Source organism: Alligator mississippiensis, chromosome 4 (assembly GCF_030867095.1).
Source record: "Alligator mississippiensis isolate rAllMis1 chromosome 4, rAllMis1, whole genome shotgun sequence".
Classification (NCBI taxonomy): Eukaryota; Metazoa; Chordata; order Crocodylia; family Alligatoridae; genus Alligator; species Alligator mississippiensis.
Window position 1 is genome coordinate 210,187,154 of NC_081827.1, and position 26,197 is coordinate 210,213,350.

Sequence of the window (26,197 nt, forward strand, 5' to 3'; positions counted from 1 at the left end):
TTGTGATTAGGATTAAAATACTTCATTTTGTCTGACCTTTTAAAAAAACTGTTGTGACTGTTGCATAAACTGCTGAAAACTTGAATACAGAATTAATGGTCCTTTAGCATAAAATACAGTGCACAACTGTTACCCTATTTATTTGCATAACACCCTCCCCCCCCCCCAAAATAAGACATGCATCTTGTTTTGGGAAGGCAGAATGAAGGAAAAAAAGGAGAATGGGGTCGGGGTGGTTGGTAGGCAGAGCCTTACCTGCATGCGCTTACCCAGAGGTATATACCTTTCATGGGGCTGGAGAAAATGTAATTTAGTAGCAGCTATGAGAGGTTTAACAATCAGCTGTTGGTCAAGCAGGCATCTCCCCCTGCAGCAGCAGAAAGGGAACTTCTGTCCTAGCTTTGTGTACTAGAGCCTCCAGCCCCTGCCACTATTCCAGTGCCCTTCATCTTAGTCAGCACCCAGGACTTGGAAACAAACTGTTCAGTTTGCTTTTATTTTTTATCAGTAATTTTCAGGAAAAAGATACATGTGGTATGCAAATAAATATGGTATTATTTAAAGCTATTACTCATTTGGGGAATTACCCTCCTTAGGGATCTGGTAGATTCTTGAAGACTGACGTCATAGCTCAACCTGAAGATATAGTCTTGATATATAGGAACTACTGAAATTCCATGAGCCTGTAGGAGATCAGATTGGATCAATAATGATCAACATATTATGAGGGTTAGAGTAGCTCACAAATGCTAAGGTTTTAGGAATGATTTTATGTTATCTTTATGCATATGATTTTTTTAAAATCAAGAAAACCCTAGATCAAAGAATGAATATGAATTATTTTCTTTTTGCTTCAAGAGAAAAAAGCATTGTCTTGTAGTATTTTGATGGGCAGTTGTCCTGTACACTTCAGTGAGGGTTCTGATTTTTGTGAGGAACACTTGTATAAAGCCCTTAATTATATTTATCAGTCTAGGACTTATTACTTCCTATTATGAAGTCTAAAAATTATAAGCGTCTGTACTAAACAGCTACCTTTTTAGCATCACTGCTATTCTGATATAATCAAAGGGTAAGTAGCTATAATTATTAAGGTTTCATGTGTTGGAAGGGTTGCACTCTAATGCTTCCTTGATTAAAGTACAGATTTAAACTCTGATTTCACTTACCTGGGTTTTATATTAGTCTTACTACCCTAGCTTTAGTGTCATTACACCTTTTTTGAATTGGCATGAAATCAAGATCAGGCCCTATATTTCTCCGAAATACAAGTGGCCAGGTTTTACTAGAAGAGAAGGCAACTGAAAATAGTTTCTTTGAAAAGATAACATGAGCAATTATTTTTGAATGCCACTGGGTCAAATAAGAGAGCATTTATAGCTCAATTTCTATATATACATATAGAAATGCTGTAAGATAAATCAAACACACACACACACGTGTTCACTAGCTCGGTTCATCATAACGAAAGTCCTTTTCTTTGATTCCTGGGATTAGATTAAAATTCTCTTGAGTTCTCCATTACAACATAGACAGATCTTCCCAAATCTGATTTCTCCAAAACTGTTACAGATAGTTCTTTCAGCAGAGGTAAATCATGAAATTCGTGTATCCTAATCCAAAATTGCATAATGGGTCTTCTTCAGGAGTTCGTTCATCTACAATACTGCCGTTTTTGGGGTTTTACAAGTAGCTTTCTCAGATCCCTATTTGACACCTCAGCAGCTATGGATTAATTTAAGAAATGTGCAGGCTTTCCTAGAGCCATTATCTGGTCATGGTAGGAAGCAGAGTTTTAATGATATGACTCTCATTTAAATTGGCATGCTGTAGCTAAAACCATAGGAACAAACCTGAGGTAGTTTTCCTTTTGCATATGGTTGTTAGCTCTGTTATCACTTGCAGAAGAGACCAAAAACTTTTATAGTTTCCATGGACCTGTATGTCCTGTTTTTTATAATAAAACCTGTTGATATCACAGGAAAAGGTTGCCTTAAATTACGTACATAAAGGATGGGGGGTGGGCGTTGAATGCTTGCGAAACCTACTTACAGCTGTGGCAACTGTCAGACTGTTCGTGGAGGCCAAAGGAAACCTTCACAGAAGGCTACTGATATGAGGGAGCAGAGAGCCAAAAGGGAGAAAATTAGGAGTGGATCTGGAGGGGGGGGCAGGTGCAGTTGCCCATTCAACTGTGCGGGCTCGTCTTAGTGAGCTCTGAGCTCACCAGCATGTGCTCTGCATGGGTCATGAGCTCTGAACTCACCAGGTAACTATTGCAGGCTCTGGTCACTGCCCCTTGCTTTCATGCACTGCAAAACCTAGGGGATGAGCACCGCTGCTTCCTCTTTTCTCCTGCTGCTGAATTCAACAGGGAGCCAAGAGGAGAAGGGAGAGTGAATAGCAGCAATGCTCACCCCCTGGGTTTTGGGGCCACATGAAAGTAGTAGCTTTGGCAAGAGCCAACACAGATCAGTTGGTGAGCTCAGAGCTTACAGCACATATGCTGCACAACTGAAGGGGGGTGTCAGCACCCCCCTCCACTTCAATCCTGGATCCATCCATGGAGAGAATCCTTGTGAAGATTAAGATTCTAAACACTAGGATGACAAGAGAAGAATCAAATTAAAATAACATTATGCTTTACTCAAAATTGAGTTTGCCACCCAGGGGACTATGACGACTGGTTCCAGAATAGATTTGGTATAAACATCCATGGATTTTGATGTTTACATTGGAAAAATATTCAAAACCCCATTTTCTATACATTTCCATATTGAGTTTTGCCACGAGTCATTTCTTTCTCCCAGTTTCAGGCAGGTCAGGAATAGTGTAAGAGCCATTTTGTTCATTTTTGTTTTTTCAGCCGAGATGAGAAAACAGCAGAAATGAATTAAAAGATTTTGGTTTTGGTTTTGTTTACCTGAAATGTTTTGGCCCACAAATTTGGGTCAGATCTTGAATGTAGATTGAAGTAGATTGATTCCTTAAAAAAAATCTGACTCCATTCACTTATTTTTACCCTCCAAGGAACTAGAAAACTTGCTCAGTTTTGGTATTTGTAAGGCAGCCTCTTGGGTAACCATTAAATATTTAAAGCTTACTACAAAGTCTCACTGAGGCCAACCAGATATTTTGCCCTATATCACACATGCTCTAATTCACCCCAGTTCCAAACACCCACTGTTTACTAATCTTTACCCCCCTTGTGTGCTGATAATGAACAAGAGGAAATAGAAACAGCAGGGATTATATGCTATAGAGAAGTCCCAGTTTTAATGCTTGAACATAACTCTGTCAGTATCTGCTGCCTACTAAACTCCTGTTTTTAATTTTGAACGTCTCTCTATTAATGTCTGATCCATGTGATATTGAACAATTGATTTTTTTTGTTTTGTTTTATTTTTAATATTCAACATTAAGAGAACCCTCCCCTGTCATGCCTCTATACATATTGGTCTTTGAGTGTTAAAGTTAAATAGAGTGTTGAATAAGAGCTTTATCTAAGAATGGGGGTTAGCAATGTTTAGCCCCTCATGAAATTTTCACCCATTTTAATAAATCTTCATAGAATCTCCATAAAAGACTGTAGAGAATATATGTGTGTGTGTGTGTGTGTGTGTGTAAACCCATTTTAAAACATATAAAACAACACTGCAAGAGTTGGAGTTAAGGTATTTTGTCTCTGTCATCAAGATGTCAGTCACAAATTGCTGCAGTCATGATTATGAAAGAAACAGTAAGACTTATGTGTAACATTATCCACTACATTCTCAAGGCTCTTAGGCTAAGTGCAGACACTGGTGGTGGGGAAGGGGCTAGGGGGAGGTTAAATCGCATTAAAAGTGGCCGCCCAATCTAAGGTAAGTCAGGATGAGGGAGCAAGCAGGCTGGTGTGGGGGAACTGGGGGTATGTAGGGGGATCAGAGGGGCAAGCAGGATATAGGAGAGTCAGCATTTGGGGGTATAGGTGGGATCCACAGAACTGATCAGGAGGATGGGGGGCAGATAGCATCCATGGAGGGATGGGGGGACAGGTGTGATTCAAGGTAGCAGTGAGGGGAGCAGGCACAACCATGGGAGTGGGTGCGGGCAGATGGAATCCATGGGGGGTTGTTGGGGTCTGGAAGGATTCTGTAGGATTGTGGGAGTCCACAGGGGAGTTTTGGGAGACCAAAAGCTATTTTTAGCCTCCCCCCCAACAAACCTATACCCCCATCTCTCTCACCCTTCTCCCCACCAACAGTTACTTTCTTGGCTCCCAGCAGCAGTTAACGCTGATCAAATCAGCACCCAGAGCAACTTGCAGGATGGAGGGTTACAGGCATGTGAGGATCCAAGGGGCTAAAAATAGGCCAGTGCCAGGGGGGTTGGGTAGAAAAAGCACAGCCTCAGGACTGGGGCTACGCAGATAACATACAGTAGTTCAATGCACAAGTCTAACCTAGATTGATTATGTTTGAGTGTACATTGATCCAAGTCTATCTTAGACTGGTTTCTGCCTTTTTTGCACTGGTCTCTGTGCACAGAACTTCTGTACAGTTATGAGTTTAGATTGATTTCCAATTACTGAGACCAAGTCGCAGTGTAAGTTCCGCACTGGGGTGAACTAAGTTAGATCATAAAGCCATTTTTAATGTGATCTAACCTCACCCTAAACCCCACAAATGTCTGCACTTAGCTTTAGAAACGTCCATTCACATTCCTTTTCAAACGGTTCCCCAGTGACCTGCTAGCTCCCATTTCACCTGCTTCGGTGTTCAGGCATTTGTGTATGTTATGTCTGTTAAGGACCTGTACAAATTGTCTTCACAATTAATACAGGTTTCCCTCACTTTATGCTGTATGTGCGTTCCTGGAAAACGGCGCATAACTCAAATTCGTATGAAGGGAGACCATTTACAATGTAACAAATAGGGGTATGTTCCAAGACTTCAACTGGACTGACCCCCAGACCCATTTCTGTCACTTTCACAAGACAATTTTGGTACTCACCAACAGCAAACAGTACACACAAGCACAGGGCACTATCATAATGGGGATGGCAACTACAGAAACAAGTGTTGCAAACAACGAGCGAGGAGCACAGACCCACACAGGAGACTATATTTTGGTATGTGTCACTCCCAGAATGCACCATATAAAGCAGCTGACTGCAGGCTTCTACCACACTGATCACATAAGAGTGATTTTATCTCACATATAATGAATTTTTGGTATAAAAGGGTCATCACATAAGAGCAAATTTACATATACAGAACCCGCATAAAGCGAGGGAAACCTGTATAATATCATTAAAATGTCTGCACATATTTGACTGTGGTAGGCACAGTAGAAATATATACATAGACAATCTTTCTCAGATTTCACTAATCAAGATGTGTATTCAGACTAAGATCATATCCATGAAGTAAATGGATTATTATGGATACGTTATATGTATTATAGTCCTCTAAGAAAAATGTTAGATGTGGCTTACCAGATGACTGGTAAATTCTGGAACTTGGCATTCCCTATTGCATATATCGCATTGCCCAAAATACCTGCAGGTATTGTCATAAACTAATGCTTACTTTTACTACCAATCAGAAACCTCAAAGTGTGTGATTTCTATGGGGCAATGATCATTGCTATAAATTGTCACTATAGCCATGCATATTAGCATATTGCAGAAGCACATCCCTCTACTCACTACACACCCCTGTGGCCCTAAAAAGAGTGGTATTTCATTCAGACATAAGATACTGTTGAATCTTTTTTGTAAGAGTGAGCAATGGTACAATCTGGTACAATATCTACAAATATATTATTTACATTTTGTTAATTAATTTACCACAGGATATTCACAAGAAGAAACTTAAGTATACTCAGCATTCAAAAGAGAAAAGGATGAGTTAGTTTCATATAAATGAAGCTCAACATTAGTTACAAATAGTTCGCTCACTGCATAATGCTTTGGGTTTCTACAGGTCAGTGGTTGTCAACTAGGGGTAAGCATACCCCTAGGAGTAATTAAAAAGGTCATAGTGGGTATGCAGAATGCTGCATGCTGATAATGGACAATCAGACAGATCTCTGGGTCACAGTAATGGTTCAAAGTGCCAGGCAAAAGGCACATCACAGGGGTTCCTCTGACATTGAATAGAATGAAAATGGTATCACAAGCTCTGTAAAAGGAGGGTAGATTTACACCTTATAGACTAAATAAAACGAAAGATGCATTGTGTGAGCTTTTGTGAGCCTGAGCTCACTTTATCACTAGCTCTGTGCAACTCTGTCCTTCTACCAGCAAAGAGATGCACTGGAGTGTTGCTGCACCATGGTGTCCAGCTGTGACACTGCCTCTGGGAAACCTGTAAGGCAGTTTGGGGACTGTTCTAGTTGCACTGTGGACAAACTGCACTCAGACTCTCCCCAGGAGAAAGGAGCATAACGCTAGGTTTGCCCAGTCAGCTGCTCTGAGCAGAACTCTGGCACAGTTAGCTGTATAAGGCTAACTCATCTGTGCTAGTTAAGATGATAACTGTGGTATTATAAATTAAGCCTCTTTCTTAAAATGGAAAAGAAGAAACCAGCTCTTGTCAGTGATAGCTATTATTCTTTAAAAGCTTCTAAATGAGCTGTTGAAACTGAAGATTAGTACAATGGAGCAGTGTGTTGTGAACAAACACAGAGCAACTTCCTGAACTCTTCAACTTCCGTTCAGCTCCTCTCTACTTAGGGTACAGCTATAATACCTCTGTATGCCTGTCAAGTAGAGAGAGCTTCCACTGCCGGCATTTTGCAGTGCTCTGAACTGTCTTCCAGTACTACAGCCTTTAGTTGGTTGTTTGGACATAAGTTTTACAATGGAGGGCACCGCAGGATGCATCTGTAAACATATGCTCTCTCACACACAAAATTCCATCGTCAAAAGCACAAGTGGGCATTTAGGTTCCCAAAATGAGTCTCAGGCATAAGCTCCCATGTTCACAGTTGAATGGCTTTTCAATCACAAATACACCTGCATTGTTGTGGGTATAGCTGTGCTTTTCTCTTGAAAAATGTGATGTTGTGATCTTGCATGCAAATTTATATTTTCAGATTAGAGAAGGGTTATTTGCTCAATATCCAGCAACTGAATTTTCTTCAGTTTTGATTGCAGGGTTCAGCTTTCTAAACTCATCTCTTTACTCAATAATCAATTATATCAATGTCAAGAAAGGTAAAAAGGAAGCAAACATTTCCTACTCATATGGGCTAAGTACAGACAATGAAAAAGCCTGAGGCTGAATCAATTCAATCTTCACAGGTTAGTCTAAACTGCATAGATTAAACTGATAAGAAAGAGAACAGACATTCACTTTTGGTTCCAGAGATGCAGCCACATGTCTATGGTGGCCCAAGCCAGAACCTGTGGGGGGAAGAGGAGGAGGAGTGATGCAAGAGCACACCTCCCTGCCGAGCTGGAGCAGACAGCTTAGGCCAAGGCAAGCCTACCTACCCTGGAAGGGGTGGGGATGGTTATAGGGAAGGTGCAAATGTAGCATACAAAGACTCTTGAGCCAGGTACAGACATTATACTTTTGGGCTAGGGACAGAAGTTATACATAAACTGATTTAAGTGATCAGAAACTGGTTTAAACCTGTAACAGAATAGAAATTCAGTGTGTATTAACTGGTTTCAAAATAGCCAAAACTGGTTTAAGATAAACCTGGTTGAATGTAGTTTCAGACTTAACTGATTTAGGTCAAACCAGTTCATGGAACTTCTGTCCCAGACCCCTTCCTGGTTTAAGTTCATAGATTCATAGATGTTAGGGTCGGAAGGGACCTCAATAGAGCATTGAGTCCGACCCCCTGCATAGGCAGGAAAGAGTGCTGGGTCTAGATGACCCCAGCTAGATGCCTATCTAACCTCCTCTTGAAGACCCCCAGGGTAGGGGAGAGCACCACCTCCTTTGGGAGCCCGTTCCAGACCTTGGCCACTCTAACTGTGAAGAAGTTCTTCCTAATGTCCAGTCTAAATCTGCTCTCTGCTAGCTTGTGGCCATTATTTCTTGTAACCCCCGGGGGCGCCTTGGTGAGTAAAGCCTCACCAATTCCCTTCTGTGCCCCCATCATGAACTTATAGGCAGCCACAAGGTCACCTTTCAACCTTCTCTTGCGGAGGCTGAAGAGGTCCAGGTGCCCCAGTCTCTCTTCATAGGGCTTGGCCTGCAAGCCCTTAACCATACGTGTGGCTCTTCTCTGGACCCTCTCAAGGTTATCCGCATCCCTCTTGAAGTGCGGCGCCCAAAATTAGTTAACTCACAGTCTCCCAGCGTCACCGGATGCTTTGCAGCCCTGGGCTGGGCTGTCTGCTGCAGTGGAGCAGGGTTGGCCCAACCCCTCTCCTCCCTAGCCGGAATACTATCACTGCTCTGGGTGGCTTAGAAGGGGGTGGGAAACCCTACTCTGGAGTGCTCCCCTCACTGCTCCAGCAGCAGGAGTGGGGGTGTGGCCAGATACCAGCAACCTGAGGGGAAGGGAGAAATGTAATCCCCACTCCCCCCCGCAGGGGACCCCAGCCGGGGTCTGCCTGGCTTCCACTCCTCCACTGCTCAAGCAGGGAGAGCAGGGGCATACTGAGACCCCAATCCCACCCCCAGGCCTGAGGTGAAGAGGTAGGAGGGGGGAATCAGAGAGAAGCAGGGCTGTCAGGGACCTCCAGAGGTCCTCTAGTGTCTAGTGCAGCCTCTGCCTGAGTCCTGGCCAGACCCTCCGGTATAAGTACTAGAATCTAAAGAGCAGAGGGTTTGATCACCGGGGGGGGTTCTATACTCCTGGGGAAAAAGCCACCAAGGGCTTCTTGCAGCCAGTTTTCCCCCCTGCCCCACACTGGGGCCCAGTGCTGTGCCCCTCCAGCCCTGAGCCTCGAGGCAGCGCCACACAGAGCTGCCTCTTGCCCCCTGCAGCTTCGTGTTGGGGGAGGAAAAGGAGGAGTGGGACAGCCCTGCCTGCCACAGTGGGCCATGCCCCCGCGCTCACTCTTTGACACTGGTGCCAGCTGAGGGTCAGGGCCTGGTCATGCTCCTTCCTGCTCCCAAAAGCCTGGCAAGGGCTGCTTCTCCTCTCTCCTTCCAGGCACACCCCAGCTGGGGTCCCTGCAGGCCAGGGTGCGGGTTTAAATCCTCCCCAATTATACACTGCCTGCCTGCACCTGACCACACACCCCCAGCTCAGCTTCCCTCCAGCCTTCCAGCCACTGTGGTTCTAGTGTTCCCCGGCTTCTAGCCTGAGCTATTGCAGGCATGTGGCTGCATTTCTGGAATAAAAAGTGAATGTCTATTCACTTGCTTGCCAATTCAGTCTATGCAGGTTAAATTAACCTGCAAAGATTAAAAGATTAATTCAATTCAGGCTCAGGCTTTTTGAATGTCTGTACTTAGCCTTAGTCATATAAGTGATTGGAAACTGGTCTATATCTGTAACAGAACAGAAGGTTAGCACACAGACTGGTTTAAAATGGTGGAACCTGATCTAAGTTTTGTATTCTCTGTGGCAGGCCAGTAGGGGGGGTGCTCCTGCACTGAGCCACCCACCTTGCTGCACCTGGCCTGAAACCATGCTTTGGGTGTCTCCCCTGGGGTGCCTGTGTCTGGCCAACTCCCTTCCTGGAGCACACCTGTAAGCCTGTGGTAACTGCTGCCACCACCCAGGGTCTGGTCTTTGTTAGGGCTCTGTGCCACCCAGGGTACATAGACCCTGTAAGCCTTGGGGGTGCTTTGCCCACCGTGCGGTTTTGAGGTGCTTCTATTAGCTTGAAGCATTCACAAGCAGCCTCCAGTACAAGAGGAAAGTAAAAAGCCATGCCCACCTTAGTTAAATGAGCCAAGGGAGCTCTAACAGCTATTTGACCCCTCTCCCCACAGGAATCCACAGCCAGCTCACTGCATGCAAGCAGCCTTTTATTCAGGGAGAGAGGGAAAGGGGTAGATATAGAACAAAGCGATTTTAGAGAAAAATGCCTTGAGTAAAACAAAAGGGGTTTGAGGACCCTTTGAATACAGAACTAAACTACATATTCCTAATATACTAGCTGAATTTTAGATAAGATACATTCAGAGGGTAGGGGAGCTCTAGAGGCACATCTTTCTGTGTGAGCAAGTTCCAAGATGACTGCCTTTCCTTTTCCCAATGTGCCTCTCGCAGGACAAAGGAAGAGTTAGTTCCCCCCTCCCACAGGAACTTCTCCATGTTAGGCCCCATTGCCCAGGTGACCAGGTCAGGCCCTGCTGCCCAGGTGATAAGCAGAGGGGGCTGGGCTGAGGCTGTCTTAAGCCAAGAGACAGAGAAAGAGAGCAGAGGATTTCTTCACACTCCCCACCCCCTCAAAGGGCAAATGTGTGTTCTGTTCGCCACTCCACCTCAGGTTTTTCGAATATTTTTACCTAGCCTCAGTGCTCACTCCTAAAGAAATATACCTTTCTTTCTGTGTGGAAAGCATCAGTGATGTATCCTGACATAATTAAGCAGTGGGAGATGTAAGCATGTTGTATGTGAAAACAAGTAGTTCTCCTTTTATGTGTCTCTAGCTAGTAAATGAGACGAGTTACCAAGGTACGGTGAGGAAGTGTGATGTCACATGCAGTTCTTACAGGAAACAAGAGTGAAGGGGAACTTCAGCGTTTGGTGCTCTCCAACGGATTAAAACAACCCAGGTTAGTCTTTTAAAAAACGGGTGTTTCTAACCACTCTAAAGATGTGTTGTGCGAATTTTTAAAGGTCTCTTTTAACAGTCATTTGAATAGGGAGGATTTAGCCTTGCACTTATATTGGTCATGTTTGATTTATGGCCTCTAAAAGCAAGCTGTTGTAGGACCAACATGGAGACATTATAGTGCAAATGAAGGAACTTTTAACTTAGCTTCCTGCATTGCAGGATTTGCACTCAATAATAAATAATAAAATAATTTTATTAAAACAGACTTGCACTGTCAAACCACTACTACTGGTTTGTCCTTATTTTTGTAATGAAGAAAAGATTTTTTTTTCAATTAAAGTACAAATAAATCGATTTTTTAAAAGTTGGTGAATATTGTAAGTTAGGAAAATAATAGTTTTTGCCTCATATTGAGTGCCTAGAATAAACAGTATTTCACCTGTTTCCCCCCTCCTCTCCCTTTCCCACCTCCCCTTTCACCTTAGATTTGGGGGGGGGGGCATTAAATACATTTACTTACTAATGGAAAATATGAGTTTTGTCTCCTCCCCACATCAATTCCATATGGAATTCTGTGCATCCTTTCCTCTAGTTTGAATTTCTAATGCTTGGAAACTCTGAGAGCTGAAATAAAGCATAATACATGTATTTTATATTCCACTTAGAATATTCAGAATAAATAAAATGAACAAGATCTTCATTCAATTCCAATACAAAATATCTCTTGCTGGAGTTGTCAATAGATGTGTTAATTGTAAATAACATTACCAGAATGTTGTGGTTTAAAAGTCAGAAATCTTGGTGTGACAAATAACAGTGGAAGGTAAGAAATAAAATGTTGTACTAGTACATTAAAGTGTCAAGCAGACAACATAGAAATAAATTTAATGGAGGAATTCTGCACTCTTGCCCTGAATTATGTTTGCCCTCGGTTATACTCTACATACTAATGAGAGAACTCCAATAGGTATAATATGTAAAAATGTGGTTTTCCCCTTTGTGCGTATACATTTCCATAGCATGTTCTCTTATAATATACAAGGGGATTTGTTGGGTATTTTGACAAGATGTTCTTTTGGCTGGGACTGTATTTTTTGTCTTCTGTGCCTGTATAGCACCTAGCAGACTGAATTAGAACATAGTATGTTGCGCTATGGTAATACAGAGAATTAATAATACCCAATATGGCCTGAAAAGGTGGTAGCAGTTTGCTTGTGTTTATATATGATGTATGTATGATATTAGGGGAAAAGGATATGTTGAACAGGCAAGCAAATCTTGAGTTCTTGTCTAGGACAAGGGGTCTTTTTAAAAGCAGTGGGAGTTATTCAGCTCATCCTGAGGTGGATGGGACAGGGTCTAGTTAATAGTAGAACTGTCCTCCATCTTGATTTGTAGCATAGTTTTCTCTAGGATTATAAAGGTTTGTGACTTCTGGATGATGTTTGGAGGGCTGAGGATAAGCATGAGAGTAAAGGCTGATACTGAACATTTTTTTTAAACCTTGTTTCTATTCCTTTTAAGCATTTTCTTAGGCCTTTGGACTAACAGAAGGCCTAATAGCAGGCCCTGATTTCACTGTGCTGCTCCTGCTCTCTTCTTCCTAGAACAGGTGGAGACTTTCTACATTGTTCCCAAATGGCACAGTGAAAATCCATGGGAGTTAATGTGGAATTTATAACCCCCAGCTCAGGTGACTCTCTTTTTAGTCTTGCCAAGTTTACAACTACTCTTAAGTCCAGAATGTAAGTGGGACTTTGTCTAAATTTTACTTCAACTTGTTTCTGTAAAACACTTATGGTTTGCAAACTGTCCAAACTCAGTGAGTCTCCCTGTTTTGGTGGTGTTTGTAGCCCTGGCACAAACCTTGTGAACTCGCTAAAAAACACCTATTTCTTGTGGGTTTATCAAGGGCTGGGGGAGGGGAGGGAACACACATTTTAAAAAGATGAAGGAGAGCAAAATAAGCTTAATGGTAAAACTCCTAGCATAAGTTCTGTTTGAATTACAAGATTCCAAAAAAAGGTAGAATAGGACATTTTCCTTGCTTTTTAGAAAGAAAAAAAAAAAGAAATCTTTGATTTTATTTTTTAAATGTGGTCCTAGGCAACAAGTATCTTGCTTGGGGAGAGAGGGAGGACATAAAAGGAAAAAAAGGGCTGCTACATCAGTTTGTATTATTAAAAAGGTATTTAGTTTTCAATCAATTTAAAAGGAAAGCTTCCAGAAAAGGAGAATGAATAAAAGGGGTAGACTAAACAGATGGAAATAGAAGTGGACTTGGAGAGCGAAAGAAACCAAAAAAGAAAATACAAAAATGGAACCAGATGGGGACAAACTCTATACTCAGCTAAAATGCCTCTTCCACTTCCGCTGAAGGGTGCATGTGTATTCTCACCCACATGTGAAGGATATAGTTGTAATCTTAGCTTCCAGGATAAATATATTGATTTTTACTGGGTTATTTTTCTAAATTTGACTGTATTCTCTGGGCAGTTGCACAGTTTGGTATGTCTACACTATGACCTGCAAATAATATTTTTAAAAATTCCATACCTAGAAACATGCCAAATTTATCAGTAACTGGCATAATAAAAGATTACTAAAATATGTAGTTTCTCACCAGCTCCAGCTCTCTGGGAAATCCCAGCATGTACTGTGGTGGTGACTTTCCCCACCATTGGATCTGGATTTAGGACCCAGATGCCTTGCAGCCAATGTCCATGGAGACCCTGGGATTGCGGGATGGTGACAGCGCAGGACTGGGGCCAGGGTAGGCCCAAAATCCTGGTTCTGTGGACAGGGATGTGTGGGCAGTGAATTGTAGCTCTGTCCCAGGCCCCATCCCATGTTGTCACTCCCCAAAATCCCAGGGTCTCCCCGAGCCCATCCACCCATCTTGCTCCCAAATATTGCTCCCCCTGACCCCATCTCAAGTCACCTGGCCCATGCACCCTGCCTACATGGGTCCCACCCCCAGCAGTGGGTGTGGGGTGGATGGGCTGGGGTGCCCGTGCAAGGGAACTGGGTCCAGCAGTGGCAGCTGGAAGAAGCCGCCACTGCTGGGAAATGGAGTCTGGCCACCATGCTACCCCAGCCCCGCTGCACACCCGGGGATGGAGGGACCAGCCACATCTGCCATGCCCTGGACTGTCCCACACACCTCGGTAGGGTGAGACTGAGGGATCTGCCATAGGCTGGAAAAAATCCCTTGGTAGGCTGGATCCAGCCCGCATGCCATATTTTGCCTACCTATGGTTTATAAGGTGTATATTTACCACGCCTTTTGTCTCTTTTCTGACTAACATGACTAACTACCTCTCACTATCCTGTTCCCCAGCATATGGTGTTGGGCCTATTTACTTATTCTAATGCAAAACTGAACACTATAGGTCAGGCTCAAAGACTACACAGCCCCCACTTTCATTTCACCACCGTAACTGATGCAGGATCTTGCATGGAAGGAATGAGAGTTTGAACGTTTTGACATTTGGAAGTCAATAACATACCAATGGTCTCCTTCCTTCTTTGCAGTAGTATTCAGAACTTTATTTCCAATGGACTGGTTTCTTCTGTTTTTAAATACTATTTTAGATCCTTTTGAAAGACCTCTCACTAGCTAAAGTTACATGCTCCTTTGTATCTTTTTTTGCCTGTTGTGGTATCTGTAGGACTTCTCCCTAACTCTGCTACCCCTCCCCCACCACTGAAGTCAAGTTCTGCAAATAATTTTTGTAATCGGCTCCTCTGTGCGGCGAAAGACTGAGAGGTGGTTGCTTTTGCTTATGTCTGGTGATCTGTTTCAGCTATTGCATGCATTTTTTCTATAGCCCTAAACTACAGGTGAAGAAAACCTTCCTTTACGATACAGTTGTTCATTGAAGCTTGATTCCTTAAGAGGAGCATCTGCAAGCGCTCTATTCAGTAATGTTATAAAACACTCATGTGTTTGGGGGAATCTCCTTTTACTTATTTACGGGTATGTTAGTTTTTGCATTGGTGTGACTCCATTGGAGCTAATGGAGTTGTTTGAAATTTAAGCACAGAAACAAATCAGGGAACTGAGTATATACACAGTATGTGATGCCTGCACAGATTTGCCCATGAAAAGAAACAACCTCCATCTTTGCATGATTGACAGAATTTCCTGTGCTGTTTCCCATTTGCACAAACAAATGCATGATTTTTTCCCTGCTGCATAAACAAATATGTGCACAAGTGCAGATACCTTGGAGATAAAATATTCATGTTTTTTTTCCCCTGCTAAAGCATGCTACTCATGAGAATGTAATCAAAACCTCATTCATTCAACAAAATATGCTTTACTTAGGTTTTATGATCCCTCTTACATGGGTTTTTGTAGCTTTTTAACTTTTTTTAAGAAAGAGGGAAGGCTTGTTCTGGGGCAGAATTAATGGCAATATGGGTAGATTAGCTCAAATGTTTTTGATGTGGCACTCTTCATTCTTGATGTCATGGAACAGATTTAAATACTCCTAGGTTGTTTATCAGATGCTATGCCAGATCCACAAGTAAACTAGCACACCCAGTGTTTTGCCAAAGCTAAGTACAGTTCAGAGTTTTAAGACTGCAAGTCAGGAACTGACAGAATTGTCCAAGCATTGTGAATTTCTGTTTGTCCTGACTTCTAGATTTTGATATTGATGAATTTTGCAAAGTTTGCATATTTCAATGAATAGCTAGCTGCATAGTAAATCTAAGAGCTGAATACAAAGGAGCGGACTATTTTATTAAAGAATTTTTTTTCTCCATCTTGGGTGTCCTTGATAGCCAGAAAAAGACAAGCATAGATGTAACTGGGTGAAATATAGGCTAGGTACAGACATTCAATCTAAGTTAAATGGTTTTCTGTAAGTGGCATAGTTTAGATCGATAGTGAACAGAACACATGTTCACCCTGGGAAGGGGAGGGACAAATCTTAGATTGGGTTCCATCTTTTTTTAACCAGCTTGTGCGCTGAATTTTTGTTCTGTTACAGATATAAACTAGTTTTGTGTGCCAGACTTCTGTTATGGGTATAAACCAGTTTCCAAACACTTATCCCTGTAAAAGGATACCTGGCCATAATGAATGGGGATCATCACGCTAGATCTAATGATACCTTCTGGTTTTATACTCTATAAAGTCTTTCTTTGTTAGGCTAATTTTCCTTGCTATGAAGGTGATGTATTCTGGCCGCAGATCTTGACCAATAATAAAGTACACAGCAAGTATCTGTCTTCAAATTTATTTCAAGAATTCTCTGGCAAGGACTTGGTATTATCTCAAGAATTCACAAATATGTTCCAAGATTAAATGTTAACCATCTCCTTTTCCATTTTTTATCACAAATGGCAGGCTTTGACGTTTTCCTGGAAAGATGTCAGGGTTTTAATATCATTCTATTTTGGGCTGACTCTCAATAGAGTGCTGTTCCCCACTCTTACTGCCCCTCTTCTTTGATTTGGGATGCTTTCCAAAAGGGGCAAGTAGAAAGTTGAAGACTATTGCTCCTAAAGACATTTGAGGGTTTTATTCTGTGTGGACATGATGCATCCCTATCTTTGTAAGATCTATTGGACTCAGGTCTTTAATAGATTAAAAGAAATAAAAACTTGGTAGGAAAATCAGTTTGACACTAAGGGAAGGCGACTTCCTCAGTCCCCACATCATTTTGGAAAAAAGGGAAAAAAACAAACCAAATACAAAATCCCCTCTCTTTTGCTTAATACTGCAACTTTCCCCAGTTTCCCCCATTTCTGACAGCATCACTGAGCTCTGCTAACAATCCATGCTGGTTGGCCCTTTAAATAATGTTTAGAAGCTGAATAAAGAGTTTAGGGAAGTCTTCAAGTGACTAAGCTATGCAAAAGAGGAAAGAGAAGTGCAGTTCTGTTGTTGGCTCTGGGAAGCCGAGGGAGGGATACTGTAGCCCTCAGTACTGATGTTTGCAGTCACTGGGCACTGACAGAAAAGACATCTGTCACGCTATTGGCCCCTTGAAACTACTCTACAAACATACCCAGACAGAAGTGCACAACTGCAGAGCATTTTAGAAGTGACTGATCATGCACCAAATTAACCCTCATTTAATGAGGGTTTAGATGAAGGCAGTCCAAGGTGGAGTACCTTCATTAACTTCTGTCTGATTGGGGCTGGGCTGCATCAGCCCAGCCCTGCCCCTGGTGCTGTCTGCAGGACGGGAGGGCGGAGATATGGGGAAGGGAGCTCTGGGTTGGAGTTTGCTAGCGCTGGAGGGGGCATAGGTGGATTGGAGCTCCCCTCCTTCCCCCCTCCCCCAGGTGGGACACTCCAATCCACCTGCCCCCATTCCAGTGTAGACTGGGCAAACCCTAGTCCAGAGCTCCTACCTCCGCTTCTCCCCCCTCCCATCCTGCAGACAGTATTTGAGCTGAAGCGGGGGGTGAGGCTAGGGCATAGAGGCTGCAGACTTGCGTTTCCTCCTAGACCATCTCCAAAGTGGAGCCCAGTCTCCTCAGCCCCTGAATCCCAACAGCAAATGTTTGTTGGATTGCAGGGGAACACCTGCCAGGCTGGGGCTGCTCTCCCAGGCACACATGTAAACACTGTGCCTGGAAACGGCTGACTCTGGTGTGAACTGTGCTGGATTTTATGGCATCACACTAATTGCATGTATGGATGCACCCAAGAGTGACTCTGGCTGATTAGAAGCATCTTGACAAACTCAGTAGGTGCTTAACCCTAAATCTTGCAAGATCATCTGTTTTGCAAGATCACTACCACCCTGGGCTGCGACCACTATGCAACGTTTGCTCTCATGAGCATGGTATCTTAGGTCCTATTCAAACAAGGAACAGATTTCCCTTCTACCTTTGTATCTAATGTAGATACAAAACTGTGGTCTTGCTTATCTGGGCTTCAGTTCTGAAAACATTTTTACTACCTCTGGAAGTCTGTGGAGTTCCAGTTGAAATAGTTCTTAATTCCTATTCCTATTTGTACACTTTTGTAGAGATTTTTAGGAACCAGATTTCAGTCTGCAACATACTAAACTCAATTGCCACAGTTTTGTAAAATGCACCCAAATTTAACGTTGTCTATTCTGTCCATCCAAACTCAAGTTAACCACGTTCTTAAATCACACCTAAAGTGTATTCTGCAAATCTGGACCCCACCTTAGCTAGGGTTGCACAACTGTGCAGCTGTTCCCATTACAAAGAGGGCATTGAAGGGTAATTATTTGCCATTCCCAGGACTCCTGCAGTTTAAGGACTACAGCTATAAGCATTTCTAGGGTCAAGCACTTCAAACTCAGATAAGTCTCTATGTTGATGAATTGTGATATGCAAAATCATGACTAAGCAATTAAATCATAATCAGGGAAATCAAAGTTTTTTCCATCAGTATTTGCAGTTCCTCTTCCATAACTCACATAACACTTTGCATACGTTTAAGAAACTATATTGTAGTGCAGTCCATTCAGATTTTGGTCTGTAAATCAGGCATACTGGGCTTTTGTGTCTTTTAGAATGTGCAAAATTATAAAGAAGCCGGGGTAGATTTTCAGCTTTATAGACAAACACATGAGGGGTATATAGCACATGCTTTCATAAGCAGAGGGCTTCCTTCATCAGATGTTGTGAAGGGACTGCAGGAAGCAGAGCTGCTAATTACAAATATAATGGAGCGGGGAGGAAAAAGGAGGAGATACTGCTGAAACAGGCAAGGTGGGTAGAAGAGAGAACAACAAAGCAGTTAACCCATTGTGGGACACAGGGTTTATACAAACTAATCCAGGTACTTAATATAATTCAGTCTGTGGATGATTTCTTGCTTCACAATTTCCCGTTCAAATTCATGGTTAAAGTTTTTCTGCCTAAGAACAGCCACTTTGAAGTTAGTAACGAAATGTCCAGGGCAGTTAAAGTGTTCTGCCACAGGATTGTCTCTTTCTGGTATTGATGTCATAGATTTCATAGATTTCATAGACATTAGGGCTGGAAGGGACCTCGGAAGATCATCGAGTCCAGCCCCCCGCCCAAAGGGCAGGACGTCAGCTGGGGTCATAGGATCCCAGCAAGATAAGCATCCAGTTTCATCTTGAAGGTGTTCAATGAAGGCGCTTGAACAACCTCCGGCGGCAGGCTGTTCCAGACCTTGGGGGCTCGGACAGTAAAGAAATTCTTCCTTATGTCCAGCCTGAAACGATCTTGTAGTAGTTTGTGACCATTCGTCCTCGTCATCCCTTGGGGTGCTCTGGTGAACAAACGTTCCCCTAGATACTGGTGATCACCCCTAATAAACTTGTAGGTGGCCATCAGATCACCCCTGAGCCTGCGCTTTTCCAGGCTAAAGAGCCCCAGGGCTCTCAGCCTGTCATCGTAGGGTCTGCTTCCCTGACCCCTGATCATGCGCGTGGCTCTTCTCTGGACTCTCTCAAGCTTCTCCACATCCTTTTTGAATTGTGGAGCCCAAAACTGGACGCAGTACTCCAGCTGCGGCCTCACTAAGGCCGAGTACAGGGGGAGAATGACGTCCCGGGATTTGCTCGAGAAGCATCTATGGATGCAAGCCAGCGTTTTGGTCGCTTTACTAGCCGCAGCATCGCATTGCAGGCTCATGTTCATCTTGTGGTCAATGATGACCCCCAAGTCTCTTTCTTCCATAGTGCTAACCAACATAGCACTGCCGAGCCTATAAGGATGCTGCGGGTTTTTCTTCCCAAGGTGGAGAACCTTTGCATTTAACCTTGTCAGACGTCCGTTCATTCTTACATGTAGGGATAATCCCATCTGTACAATGTAGAGAGCAGACGGGCACTGTAATCAGGTAATGGCACACACAACATCAGTAAAGGTGCAGGTGAACTGAACTTTGGATTTTATAATCTGTGTTATTTGGTCCAGTGGTAGAATAATTTCAACTGTTGCCTTAAATGCCATTGAACTGCTGGAGGCTCTGACATGAAGATACTCTAAATTAATATTTTCTTGATTCCCCTTAAATCTTTCTTTCAAATTTTGCATTGTCTTTACTCAGTGCAGTACTTTTTCTAGGTCTCAACCAATACGGGAAAGGTCTGTCTACAATCAAGCACTGAAAGCCATGCTTCTTTTTTGTGCATTGCACATAGGTATAGATAGAACTCCCTTTCCATTGTAAGCAGTATGTACAACGTCTACTGATTTAGCAGTTATTTTTAATACAGTTTCTTGAATGGAACTTTACTGTACTTGTCAAAGCTGTCTCTGGGCTCTGAGAGCAAGCGCGAGAACTTTCAAGCCAAAGAGAGGACTTTTTTCAGCACTTATCAGAATGCCCAAGGACAGAAAGGGCCTTCTCAGCAATACAGACATTATTGTTGCTGCAGGAGTACTGTCATAAATGTTCATAAATTTTCAACTTATTTTTGGTGCAGTTTGAGAATTTGGCTTTAATTTAATGATGTTTTCATGGTTTGGGTCTTGCTTTTTGGAAAGACCTCCTTTTTTCCCCTGTTGTTTATACCAGTTAAAATCCCATGAGGTGCTTAAACTGACAAACCTTTGGGCCAGGTGGAGACATTACACTTTTACCAGTATAAGCGATCGGAAACCAGTCTGTACCCATAACAGAACAGAAGTTTGGCATGAAAAACTGGCCTATGCCTGTAACAGAACAGAATTTTGGCTCACACCAACTGGTTTAAAATGGCGAAACCTGGTCTAAGATTTGCACCCTTCTCCCCACCGAAGGGTGAACGTATGTTTTGTTTGCTACTAATCTAAACTACACTGCTTACAGAAAACTCTGTGACTTAGATCCATTCTGCCTTGGGCTTTTTGAATGTGTGTACCTAGCCTTGATTTCTGTATCTGGTGGCTCAGGTTTCTGAATATTGCTTCCTCCATTGACCTTCCAAAACCTATATATATGGACTGTATGAGCATGATGTTGGTCTATAATTTTAAGTGTTCTCCAAGGGGACTTTGGTGATATGAGTATTAGGCAGGTGATTTTTTTTTTTGGTTTCATGTTCTTCTGTTAGTTAAAGATTTTCCCTTAGTGCTGCAGTTGGTCTGCATACATTTGTATGTTTCTTTAGATAATGGAGTGCCTAGTCTACTTACAGAAGGCACCGTCAGAAAGGAGTGCTTTGGATTCATTTGTCCAAACATATGAATGGTGGATGTCAAGCTTCTCTTCTCTAAAAGAGATAAGTATTTGAACGAATCTTTTAGAACACAAAACAAAATAGTTGTACTTCAGTGACTTTTAAATAAAGGAGAATCATATCTTAGCTGATGGTTTTTGATGGTAACTAAAGGAGGTAATGACCTTTAATTATTACAAGAGTTCCTGCTCCATTTTTGTCTTTCCATGTAGGGCAGATCTTTGGGGTTGGAGGTTGAGTTTGGTGTCAGTGTTATACCTTCTCTGACTCTGGAAAGAACCACAGAACATGTTTCCACTGAGCAGAATATTGCCTCTTGGGCTAGGGACAGACATTCAAAAAACCTAAGCCTGAATTGATTCAATCATAGATTCATAGATGCTAGGGTTGGAAGTGACCTCAACAGATCATCAAGTCTGACACCTTGCCTAGGCAGGAAAGAGTGCTGGGGCCAGATGACCCCAGCCGGATGCCTATTCATCCTTCTCTTAAAAACCCCCAAGGTAGGGGAGAGCACCATCTCCCTTGGAAGCCCATTCCAAATGTTGGCCACCCCTACCGTGAAGGGGTGATATCCTGATATCTAACCTAAATCTGCTCTCTGTCAGTTTGTGACCATTGTTCCTTGTTACCCCAAGAGGTGCCCTGGTACACAGAGCATCTCTGATCCCTTGCTGCATCCCCCTAATGAATTTGTAGACAGCCACAAGATCACCTCTCAGCCTTCTCTTGTGGAGGATGAAGAGGTCCAGGTCCCTCAGTCTCTCCTCATAGGGCTTGTCCTGTAAGCCCCTAACCATATGAGTGGCCCTCCTCCGGACCCTTTCGAGTCTATCAACATCCTTCTTGAAGTATGGCGCCCAAAACTGGACGCAGTACTCCAACTGCGGTCTGACCAATGCCGCATAGAGGGGAAATATCACCTCCTTGGTTCTATTCGTCATGCATCTGCTGATGCATGAAAAAGTGCAGTTAGCTTTGCTGATGATTTCGTCACACTGATGACTCATGTTCATCTTGGAGTCTGCTATGCCTCCAAGATCCCTTTTCACTTCTGTGCTGCTGAGAGGGTCACTCCCCAGCCAGCAGGTGTGCTGGATATTTGTGCACCCTAGGTGCTGCACTCTGCACTTGTCCTTGTTGTTTTGCATCCTGTTGTGTACTGTCCACTTTTCTAACCTATCCAGATCTGCCTGCAATCGTTCCCTACCCTCCAGAGTGTGCACTTCACCCCACAATTTAGTATTATCTGCAAACTTGGACAGAGTACACTTCACACCCACATCCAAGTCACTGATGAGTACAGGTCCAAGAACTGAACCCTGCGGAATCCCACTACCCACATCCTTCTAGGTCGATACCAACCTGTCTACTACCACCCTCTGGGTGCAACTGCTAAGCCAATTTGCAGGTTAGTCTAACCTGGCTAGGCTGAACTTGTTTGAAACCAGACATTCTCTCTGGACTGAGTAAATTCAGGCACAAGCCTTCAGTGACTGAGGCTAGAAGCTGGGGGATGGGAGGGCTAAAGCAGCCCTCCCTTACCTTTTGCAGGTAGCTGAGCTGAGATGGGCATGGCCAGACACCAACAGAACTCTAATTAGGAAGGTCTGCCGGCAGAGTCCCAGGCTTTTCCCCAGTGGCTGCTCAAAGAGCGGGAGTGTTGCCAGCCCCCAGCCCTGGGCTAGCACTCTGAGGCAAGGGGGCATGGGGGTGTGCAGTGCATGCATCTGTTGATGATACAGAGCTTTTCAATCTCCCTCCCTGCTTTGTCATACTGTCTGCAGCAAACTGACAAACAAGCAAGGCAGCTGGGGAATGATAGTGATAACAGTCTTTATCACCCGATTAGCATAACAATGGCCTCTCTCCATTACTTCAGACTTCTTAAACAGATTACCAACCAACCTGTTGATTAGCTCCAAACAGCCCTAAGCAGTCTACCTGCCCCAGTGAAATTAGAGAGAGACACACACAGACACCTCTTAGCATTAGCTAGCATACCACATGCCTTGGGTCTGTGGGGCTGGGATCCATGCTGTGGGAGATGGGAGGGAGGAATTTCCTGCTTGAGCAGTGAGGGGGGGAAGGGGAGGGCAAGGGGAAGCCAGGCAGACCCTGCTGTATCTTCAGTCTCTGCTGGAGCCTTACACAGCATTAGCTAGCATACCTGGCTAGCAAGTAGCAACTGGCTAGCTAGCAACTGGCTATGGTTGGTGCTGTGGCAGAAAGAAGGAAGGGATCCCTGCTTAAGCAGCGAGCGGTGATGGGGTGGGGGGTGCTACAGGGAAGCCAGTAGACCCTGTTGTGCTTGCAAGTCTCTGCTGGAGCTCTGGCTGGGGTGGAGAGTGGGGGAGCTCTGCTGTGGAGCAGAGAGCTTTGCCCCCCCACCCAGGGAGCATGCCAAGATGCTGGGGGATGCAAGGGGTATGGCACAGACATTGCATAAACTGGTTTGACCCAAATCAGTTAAGTCTGATACTACATTCAACCAGGTTTATCTCACCAATTTCAGCCATTTTCAAACTGGTTTATGTGCACTGAACATCTGTTCTGTTACAAGTTTGAATTAGTTTTTGATCACTAAAACTGATTTATGTGTAATGTCTGTCCCTAGTGTTGGTGGCATTCCATATGACACTTTGTCCCAGCTTTTGGCAGAATCAGTTCTTCCTCTTTCTCTCCAGCTTCCGTTCCTCAGACAAATGTTTGACCTTCACACCTTTAGAAAGTTATTTCTGAAGGGAAATATTCAATTAATTGAAACAAGAACTGCATATTTTTTCTAGCCATAATGTAGAAACTCAGTGTGTGAAGTAATCAAATTTTACTTGTTTTTTATTTGAGATGTTTGCTTTTTTCCTTTTTTCTGTGCTTGAATTGGTGCACTTGATGCTCTGACATGAGGATCCTTTGCTTAGCTATACTTATAAATATTCAGTGAGTACAGTGGAACCTTACTTATTTAGTAGAAACTGGCACACTACCAAATATCAGCTAACAAGTTTCATATAGTCAAACTGGAGTTAGTCTCTATTCTGTCAGAAAGCCCTCTACTATGCTAGCAGACATTTTTTGTTATAGAAGAATATTGTACTGAAGCTCCCTAAGAACATGTAATTATATATGGGAATAGTGCATAAAATATATGGATTTAAGAGCTCAATTTGAAAAACTTGCCCTGGGTTTAAATGCGAGTGGTCTTAATTAAGGTTTATTGGGGAATTTTTTAACTAAATATTTTTATCAAAACAGAAACTTTTCCTCTAACTTTGTTTGAATAAGTTCTTCACTTGAAATGTTTTGAGAAGCTTCCAGATCATTTCTTTATTTTTTTATTTTTTTATCAGTTTATCACTCAGTGTTTGTCATAATATTTCTGGAAGTGCATGATGGAATTCAGTATTCTACAAATACATATCCAGAATAAAATACATGACCATATGTAGAATAGGAATTGAAGCTGAGTTAATAGTATATCTTAATTTCCATGTAACTTTAGAATCACTTTGAATGTAAAAGGAGGTTCTTGTTTAATGAAGAATGTAAAGTGCTATAAACTAATATAAAACACCATCTGTACTCAGTCACCTGTTGGATTTTTGCTGAAATAAGTAGATAAGAATATTTTTTTTCTTTCTGTTTTCAGTTAATAAATAGAGCATTCAGAAATCTTCTTATAATTATGAGCCTGTTAACTGGACAGTAAAAATGCTGGATTAAATGTGGATATTTTATTAATATTTGAATGTTTAAATTGGGCATTAATTAAAATGCTTACAGTGAGTATTTATGTGGCTGTGTGCCAAATCTCATTGTCCAAATAATAAGTTTGAATATCTATTTAAGGGGCCATATTTAAAACTGGAGTTTTACATTTGATGTCATAGGACCACATTCAGTAGATAAATCTCACAAAATACATAATTATAGGCTTGTAAAGCCCTGCTATGCTGAAGAGTGAAATACATGTTTCTTGACCACATCTATACTGTTTTAAAGTGGTGATTAGACCACTAAAGAACAATAAATAGAGGCACTAACTGGATTGTGCCCTTCAAGTTAGCCTAGTTGATAAAATAACTGCAATACCTTTTAGCTGCTCTTTCTTTTCCAAGTGACTTATGACTTTTTCTTTTTTGCCAAAAAATAATACTGGAAATATTTAATTGAAAACATTCAGTCTCCGGGTGTTTTTCCAGATTGTTCTGAATGGAAATAGTGGCTGAGAGGAACAGTAAATGAGCAGTGGTATGTAAGCTGCATGCATCATAATAAAATATCAAAGGCTATAGCCTCCTCTATATTGTATATCAACAGATTCAGGAAACATGGTAGGATGATAGGAAAGTAGGGCTGGAAGGGACCCCACAAAGTCATCTAGGCCAGCCCCCTACTCAAAGCAGGATTATTTCAGCTACAGCACCCTGCCAAGTGTCTGTCCAACTTGCTCTTGAAAACTTGTAGGGATGGGGAGAGTCCACAACATCACTAGGTAGCGTAGTCCAATGCTTGACCACCCACATAGTCAGAAAGTTCCTCCTGATATCCATCCTAAATTTCCTCTTCTGCTTGAAGCCATTGCTCTTTGCCCTATCCCCTATGGCCACAAAGAAAAACCTATCTCCACCCATGGGTAGCTGGTGCCTCCTGAGTCTGGGGGGCACCCGCAAAAGCTGGCGGTGGCTGCGGGGAGGGAGCTGGTGAGCAACCGCACATGCCAGTGGCGGTACGTGCCCCCCCTACCAGTTGCCTATGTCTCCATCCTCTCTATAATCACCCTTCAGGTATTTGAAGACTTATCAAATCGCCCCCTCAGACTTCTTCTCCAAACTAATTAACCCCAGACTTCCCTCCTAAGTAGTGTTTCCCAGGCCTCTAATAATTTTTGTCACACTGTGCTGAACTCTTTCTAATCAGTCCGCATCCTTCTTGTAGCATAGGGCCCCAAACTTGACACAGCACTCCTGATGAGGCATCACCAGTGCTTCCATCTGACCAGTTTCAGTCTATTGCTAGTAATTATTGGTTAAATTCAACCCTCCCCACCCCCACCAGAGTATGGATAGATGGGAGAATTCCAGACCAGTCCTCTCCAGCTGCTATTCCAATTGGTAAACTGGAATAGCAGCCACTGCTCATCTGCAGTCCTTCTGTGGTGGTTTCTAGCCACTGGATTCATGTAAGCAAAAATCTAGGGGTTCTCTTTGTCTTCTGTTCTAGAGGCTTGAGGCTTGTGTGGTAGTGGTACTCACTGTGCACAGAGTGTGAAATAATCTCCACACAGCCCTTGTACCTGTACAGCTGGATGTTGTCAGCACTGAACTACCACTAGAGTTGGCAAGATTTCTGTACTGTCTGCAGAAAGAAGTCTATT

At 42.9% G+C, this 26,197-nt stretch overlaps 1 protein-coding gene across 4 annotated transcripts in view; it reads left to right on the forward strand.

Moving 5' to 3' along the window:
* The window catches only part of WIPF1 (WAS/WASL interacting protein family member 1), an 84,356-nt gene that overhangs the window by 18,484 nt on the left and 39,675 nt on the right, over window positions 1-26,197 (forward strand). Inside the window, exon 1 of one of the 4 annotated variants that reach the window (XM_006267513.4) lies at window positions 10,326-10,682. The exons of 2 other annotated variants lie outside the window; for them this stretch is intronic. The gene's annotated coding sequence lies outside the window, so the exon portion shown is untranslated. Of the gene's footprint in view, window positions 1-10,325; window positions 10,683-12,292; window positions 12,378-26,197 lie in introns of those variants that run through there. One more of the 4 variants, XM_019480572.2, reaches the window with a different exon arrangement.